Consider the following 7823-nt stretch of genomic DNA (forward strand, 5'->3'; position numbering starts at 1 on the left):
ATGTTAATGGTCAATGCTGGGAGGAGTGGTAAACAATGCCAAAGCCTTTGTCCAATGTTGGGAAGTGGTTGAGCAAACACAAGTGCTTGAAAGTGGTCACAACTAAATAAAGTGTTTGTATTTCCAGCCCTGAATATTGAGCTGAATACTCCCTAAAATAAGCTCAATGTAGACTCAAGATTTCCCTGAGGTAGCCCCAATGGTTCTGAGAATTCCTAGAGCAATGAGAGCTCAATATAAACCTTGAGAGGTGGAGATATGGTTGCCAATGGTGAAACCCTGCCGTAGGTAACTTGAATGAGAGCTAAAGCTATGTCGGATTGAGCTCAAGCTCACAAAGAATGTGGCTTTGATAGAAATTGAAGGGAGAAGCCTAAGTGGAAGCCCAAGCAAGCAGAAGTAAGAGAGGTGTGAGCTATGGCAGATGGAGCAAGAGTGCAAGAGAGAGAAAGACTCAAGATATGGGAACTCCAACAGTCACAATGTGTGACCGGCCTTCCCTTTATTCAAATGTCACTGAAAGAATAAAGAATGAAGTGAAAATGATGGGTGCCTGTCACCTACAGTGTGCAAGTTCAGGTTCTGTCAGCGTGGTAATACACTAGCGGCTAGGCATGGGCACCTTTGCCCCCAACAATGTATTTGTCCACAAGATCATTGAAAGGGATGCATGAGACGTGGGAGAGAAGAGCACACACAATGTAGGTGTTGTCAACAATGTTATGACAGCCTTATTGCACTTTCATATATATATATATATGAATAAAGAATATGGGTGGTCACTGTACACGGGCATGCCCAAGGGCCTTTCACCCCAACAGCCTCCCACTAAAAGGCCGTGGGGCCAGGGAGTGAAAAAACAAAACAAAAGAAAAGATACAGTGTGAGGAATCATGATATCTCACCCAACGCCCAATCAGAAAGCGAGTTGTGCAATAAGTGGCGGGAACCTCCTCACAAGAAGAGTTAAGCATCCCTGAGTCCATGACATCTAGGAGATAAGTGATCCCATAGTTCTAGACAATAGAGCAATCCACGATTGCTTCCCATGAAGCAAGCAACACAACTCATAAGTGCACAGCTGTAAAACATCTGAGTGGCACATAGCATCAACACAGTGCATAAAAGACAGCGGAGAGGATACCGACTCTCGAAGATCAATCATCGAAAGAGGGCCAGCATCCCAGATACAAGTCAAACGGGGTCTCAAGATGGTATGCGGCCTCAGCAAAGCAAAAGATTGACATACGGCTCTAGAATTAGCCATAAAGCATACTAAATGCACATCAAGAGGCTTGAGAGGTGTCTGCATCTCATAAAAGACAGCATGATGGCTGCGTAGAACCTGCTGGGCATCTAAATCCCAAAACTTGTAAGCCGTAAATTCACCATCTCCATAACCAAGGAGTATGCATCTGCGTGACATAGGCTCATGTGGCATACTGACAGATGCTTGGCAACCAAACATCCTCAAGTGATCATAGGAGGGTCTCATGCTACTCCATGCCTCATGCGGAGTAATAACATCCAAAGAGAAACATGATGTCCGATTAACCAAGTAGACTGCCGTCATAAGGGCCTCAACCCAAAATCCATAAGACAACCTAGTTGTGGTAAGCATAGAAGCAATCTTTGCCTATAAAGTCAGGCACGTGCCATGAGCAATCTCATAATACCGTGGGCATAAGAAATCAATGCCATATTGATGACAAGAGATTCGTAAGCTGGGAGAGATAGCATGACTCTCATAATCCATCTACAAGCATCTAGGCCTGCTACCAACAGAATCCATAAACCTGTCAAGCATAGTAATAGCATCCTCAATCCATACCAAAGGGTAAGCCCAAACACGATGGGTAGCATGATCCATGAAGGTCACAAAATACAATGCTCCACCAAGTGACTAGGAAGGCATAGGTCCATATACTACAACATGGACTAGATCTAGAGGAGCATGCCTCACACGATCGCCATAAGCCAAAGAGGCTCTACACAGACCATGAGTACAATGAGGGCAAGTAGCATGGGGAAGAGCAGGCAATAAGCCCATATCACATAAAGCATCCATCTTAGTGTGTTGTACATGGCCTAGGCGACAATGCCATAACAATGCATGCGGTATCTGCATAACTGCAACCATAGAATCTCCCATATGAGAGACATGCACAACATAATCACTGCCATATCTAGCACCTTTGCCAATACCAAGTAACCACGACAGATTTTCCATGAAGTATCCCCAAGAGAGACCTAATATCTTGTACCATGCAACTGACTGACAGAGATTAGGCTCTTACTAAGCGTAGGTATATGCAAGACATCACAGAGCATAAGAGAAGACCCATTGAGCAAAGCCAATTGTATATCCCCTGTACCAATAACATGACAATCCTTCTCAAGGCCCAAAGAAATACATTCGTCAAACTCCCTGTAAGAAGAGAACCAAGCTCTATGCAGAGTAACATGACAAGATGTCATATTGTCTAAAATCTAATCAAAGGTATAGGCCGTATCATTGAGCAAGTAATCTGCAGGGTAACACGATGCCAGGAGTCTAGGCTCAGCTGCATCATCATGGGTAACTACATGCACCATACCACTATCAATAGTGGTCTCACCTACTGTATCATTGACTCTGCTCTCACGTCTAGTGCGGCACAATCTTTTCTGCTCTCTAATCCACTTGAAGCATTTATGCTTCACATGCCCTATCTTTTCACAATGAAAGCAAACAGAACCTGTAAAACTTGTAGAAGAGGACAACTACTTTGTAATAGCATGAGTAGGGCTATCCAATACATCCAAGGAGCTCAAAGAATCAGGGGAACTCTCATAAGAGAGAACAGGCTCATCAAGAGGATTGCTTGAATGACTAGAAGAGATGGAAGTCGTCATAGCATATTGCAAAGGGGACTCATCGAAACCAGAAGGGGAGAACACAAAGGCATCAACCATGGATGCAAAAGCTCCCACACGGACAAGCCTTGTAGACAAAATCATGACATATCCAACCACTGTAGCTCGCAACCATAAAAGCATAAGCATGCCTTGGAGCCATAAATGCATAAGCATCCTCGAAACATAGGAGTATACATAACTTTGCAGTGTCTCATACCATGTACTAACATACATGTCCAGCCAAGAATGACAAGTGGCAAATAAATTTGCAAGAATCAAGCTCCAATAAAAGCCCAAATATCTCTGTAAAAGTATCCATGGAAGAGGCTTTGTAAAATACATAGCAGCAGACCCATGTGCATACACGGGTGGCCATAAAGTTCAGCTGCTCCCTAATATACATGGGCAATAGCAGCCCAAATAGCATAGATGCCATACAATAGAGAAGTAGGACAGCCATAACTATAAATCCCAAAGCACTATCCAAGTCCACTGATTAGTAAGTATCCCATATATCAAATGCAAATGAGCAATCATAGCTCAATAGGCAACTGCCAAAACAAGGGAGCAGTTCACTGCTCAATACTTGTAAGTGCATCTAAGTAATAGCCAAGATCCATAATTAGAGCATCCGATCCCATATAGCATCCAAGGTCACAACAAAAAAAGCCAAGTCGTAATGGAAAAAGCCAAGTCAATGTCCAACTACTCAAGGGGATACTCAAATGAGTGTCGAGATGAGGCTCAAACAACTGCCACCCACAACCAACCAAAAGCACTCACCAAGACATCATAACCCGCACTGGATAGCCTAGGCATAAACCATATCATGACAGTGCAATGCCTGTTGCAAGGAAGTGATAGTGAACCATAAAATTGAGCTCTAATCTCAGCTCAAAACAATTTCGGAGCATAGAAGAACCATGTGGCATCATCCAAATGTGTGAATACATCAACCCAAGTAGCTGGGAGCACCCCGTACGCAATAGACATAACCTAGCAAACCATTAAATAGCTTCAGCCTTGAATTTTTTAGCAGCATATAATCTTTGTAAACTGAGCAAAACAGTGCTCAAATAAAGCTCAAATCAATGGTCAAAGCATAGACATACATTCCTTGACATATAGGCACCATCCGAGCATGATCGGGCATCAAATGCCAAGACCTGTAAGCATAAAATTGAAGTAACAGGTGACTGCCTTGTTTTGGACAGATCTGAGACTATTCAAAATAGTCAATGACTGAGCTAAATCAGCTCCAAATGCATCTCACATAAGAGGCATAACATCCACAAGTGATCCAGTACTAATAGATATCAGTAGAAGCATCACATAAGCCATTGTTTACCGCAGCACAGAGGAGCGGGAAATGGAAAAAAGGAAATAGCAAACGGTGCAGGACAAAAAGAAGAAAAAGGCGCCTTAACCGGTAACCAGACCCTAGAAGAAATTAAAAGCACGGGCACGACCCTCAAGCACAGAGGAGCAGGAAATGGAAAAAAGGAAATAGCAAACGGCACAGGACTAAAAGAAGAAAAAGGCGCCTTAACCGGTAACCAGACCCTGGAAGAAATTAAAAGCACAGGCACGACCCTCAAGAAGTCTTAGAGTCGCCCAAGGAGGGTAAAAGAGTAAAAAGTGCACCATTAAGTGTGAAAACGCCCCCAAATCCTTGTAAGAGAGCGCCAGGCTCACTCCTGTGCAAATTGTATGCATTAGTTGGGAATAGGATAGACTAGAACGGTGGGAAATGAGAAATGGGCCTAGGCTAATGGCCGGCCATGTAAAAAAGGGGATGACCGCCCATGAAAAGTAGGGCATGTATATAAAGTTGAAAAGTGAATGAGAAGCTCATTCTTGTGTGTGGTCAAAGCTTCTTCTTCTCCTTCTCCTTCTTCCTCTTCTCTCGTTTCTTGCCTCCTTGCTTGTGCTTGAGAGAGGGATTGAGAGAGTGTGAGGGAGTGATTGTGTGAGAAGGAGGGATCTTGGAGAAGAAGCTCTCCATCTTCTCTCTTCATCTTCCCCTCCTCTCTTCTCTTCTCTTGTCTCACGCGTGGCTATGGAGGATGAAGCTCATGGGAGAGGGATTGAGGTTGCTTGAGCTTGCCTCAAGGATCGTGGAGCTACTGGTGTGCAAGAAAGAGGAGGGTACTTGATCGGGCATCAAGGTAAGCTCACTACACTCGTAAGGTAGGCATTGCGCATCGGCTATGGAGAGGTAGCCATGTCCGCTCGGTTTGAAACACTTGAGCAATAAGTGGTCCGTAGGTCTCAGGGTAGAGCTTGAAGCTCCCCTCCATTTTGGTTCCATTGCCAGGACCGACGGAATCGAGCCTTGAGCGCCGCGCGCATCAAATCGAGCATAGAAGTAGGGTTTACAGCCTGAACCGGTGCTCAAGATAACTAGGAGATTTAGGAGGGTTTAATCCGTGAAACAAGTAAGTATTTGGGTTTGTTGGAAGCATTAGTTTAGGACTACCATTCTGCATTTCTGTTTTGCATTTTGGCTGCACTATATTAAGGTTAGATTAGGTTAAGAAAAGAGAAAACAAAGGTTTTGGCTGCTGCTGGAAACAGGGAAACAGGGGGCCAGATTCAAGTTTCTGGGTGAAACAGGGAAAGGAAACTGGCTGTAAGGTTTTACAGTGCTAGGAAAGGACCTTAAGAGGCTTGGGAGGCCAGGACAAACCTCATTTCACTGGATAGCTTTGTGAGAGAGAGAGAGAGAGAGAGCTTCTAGTTGACAGGAAGAGGGAGCGCTATCACGATCCTGGGTGCCATCGATTCGTGCTGATCCGGGTGAGTCTGGTGTCTCTTAATAGTGCTCTAATTAGATATGGGAAGTTTGTGGTGATTGTGTGCAACAGACATCAAGAGGGATCCAAACGCGTTGGAATCGTGCCCACCGCAGACACAATCAGACCAACTCGAGTGGTCCGATTCCAAGAATTGGACCACCCGAGTCTTAGAGTCGGACCGTCCGATTCTTAGAATCGGACCGTCCGACTGAGGGAGTCGGACCACCAGTCCTGTCCGATTCCCAAAATTGGACCGTCCGATCGGACGTGCCACGTGGCACTTGGACTGCCCACTAGAGTCGGACCATTATAGTCGGACTCGGACCAGTCCATAATCGGACCACTTTGAAAATAGGACTACCCTCCTGGTCCGATTCCCAGAATCGGACCACCAGGATCAGACAAGTCCCAGAATCGGACCAACCCCGTCCGACTCCTAGGGTCAGACCAGACCTGTCCGACTCCTAGAGTCGGACCAGTGCTGTCCGATTCCCAGAATCAGACCATCCTGCCAGAAGGAAAAGATAAGGATCTTTAGTTGACCCTGCCACAGACATGACCCCCAGGATGCAACCCTGAACACCCCCAAGACCCGGTTTGACCATTAGAACCTTAGAGACCAGTCGAACTCATGGCAGAATAGAAAACGCAGCGCAGACCTGTAGAAAGACCGTAGAATAGCTGGGAACCGAGTTGAGAACTCAAATTAGGCTGGAAATGTGGAGGGAAACAGGGTGGAGTTCGCATTAAACACTTTCAGCATCGGCACTTCACCCTTGTGTTCCACTAAGTCTGCACGGCAAGAAAAGAGAAAAGCCTGTTTTCGCACCAAGCACCACGAAAGCACTAAGCACAACGTGTGAATAAGGATCGCAGCTGCTTTCGAATAACAAGGAACACACCAGGATATCTAATAACATTAAGGAACCCACTAGTAGGAGAAGACCCCAAGACTTAGACAGGTGCTTGAGTGCCCTACTAGTAGTACCTGGAGAAGACACAATGACACGGGAAGCCACAAGATAGAGGAGTGGACGCTGCTGGAGCTGATTGGATTCATTAACAACCTCGTGGAGGTGGAAGCAGAAACAATGTTGGGATCGAGAGGTGGACAAGGGGAAGACCAATTAGACTTAGGAGAATTTCCAACCTCGATCCAGGCACCGCTATCAAGAGAGCGCTGGAAGGCATAATTGCCTACAACCATGAGCAAAGGGCTAGAAGGCTCCAGCAAGACGTAGATATGTACGAGGCTAGACAAGTACTAGACCTAGCTGGAGCGGCCAAATCTGGACCGAACGTAGAGAGGGAATGGGCAGCAGAGGCTGACATGACATTGAGTGAGCTGGTAGCAAAGCGACTCATGGACAATACGTCCGTGGAATAGAGCGCTATTGCCCTAGCCACCACGCTACTATCGGGGTAGGGATTCACGCAAGGGGCTAAAGGGCAGGCTAGAATCCCCATCGTAGCAAAACAACTAGCTAGATACGAACCTAGTAGTGACATGTACAGCTTCATGGAGCAGTTTGAGCAAGTATGTGAGGCAAACGGTCTTATTGAACCTGCGCAGCGAGCTTAAGCTTTCGGCCTGTGCTTAGGCGATAAGGGGAGGACCTGGTATTCTAGTCTAGATGACGCAGATGGTACAAACTTTGTTCGCCTTAAGGGCCTCTTCATCAAGAGGTTTTCGGAGGCAGGGTATTCGGATAACCTCATTGTTAGGTTGATGAATATTACCAAAGGGAGAAGGAGGATGTTAGGGATTACGTTACTCAGGTGCATAGCCTCTACAAGAGAATCCCTGCCAACGAGTGACCTACCAAGAGGGCAGTATCTACAGTGTTCATGAATGGGATTCGGAGTGAGGAGCTCTACAAGGCTTTGGCCAGTAACTCCACCTTGCAATGAGACGTGCTAGCTAGAGTTTTCAAGGAGGCAATACAGGTAGATGATCAACTCAGGGAACGTAGCATGAGAACTACCAACCGAGATAGTGTGAGCCAGAGGGACCCTGAAAGATCAACCACTTCGGCGGAAAAAGCAACTGCTAGTATGCAGGATAAGGGAAAGAGTGTAGACCACGACCAAGGGATGGTAGAGATGAGAATGGAGATTGCATGGTTG

The sequence above is a fragment of the Lygodium microphyllum genome, chromosome 5, assembly GCF_053477565.2.
Source record: "Lygodium microphyllum isolate KBCC chromosome 5, Lygodium_microphyllum_v1.1.10, whole genome shotgun sequence".
Classification (NCBI taxonomy): Eukaryota; Viridiplantae; Streptophyta; class Polypodiopsida; order Schizaeales; family Lygodiaceae; genus Lygodium; species Lygodium microphyllum.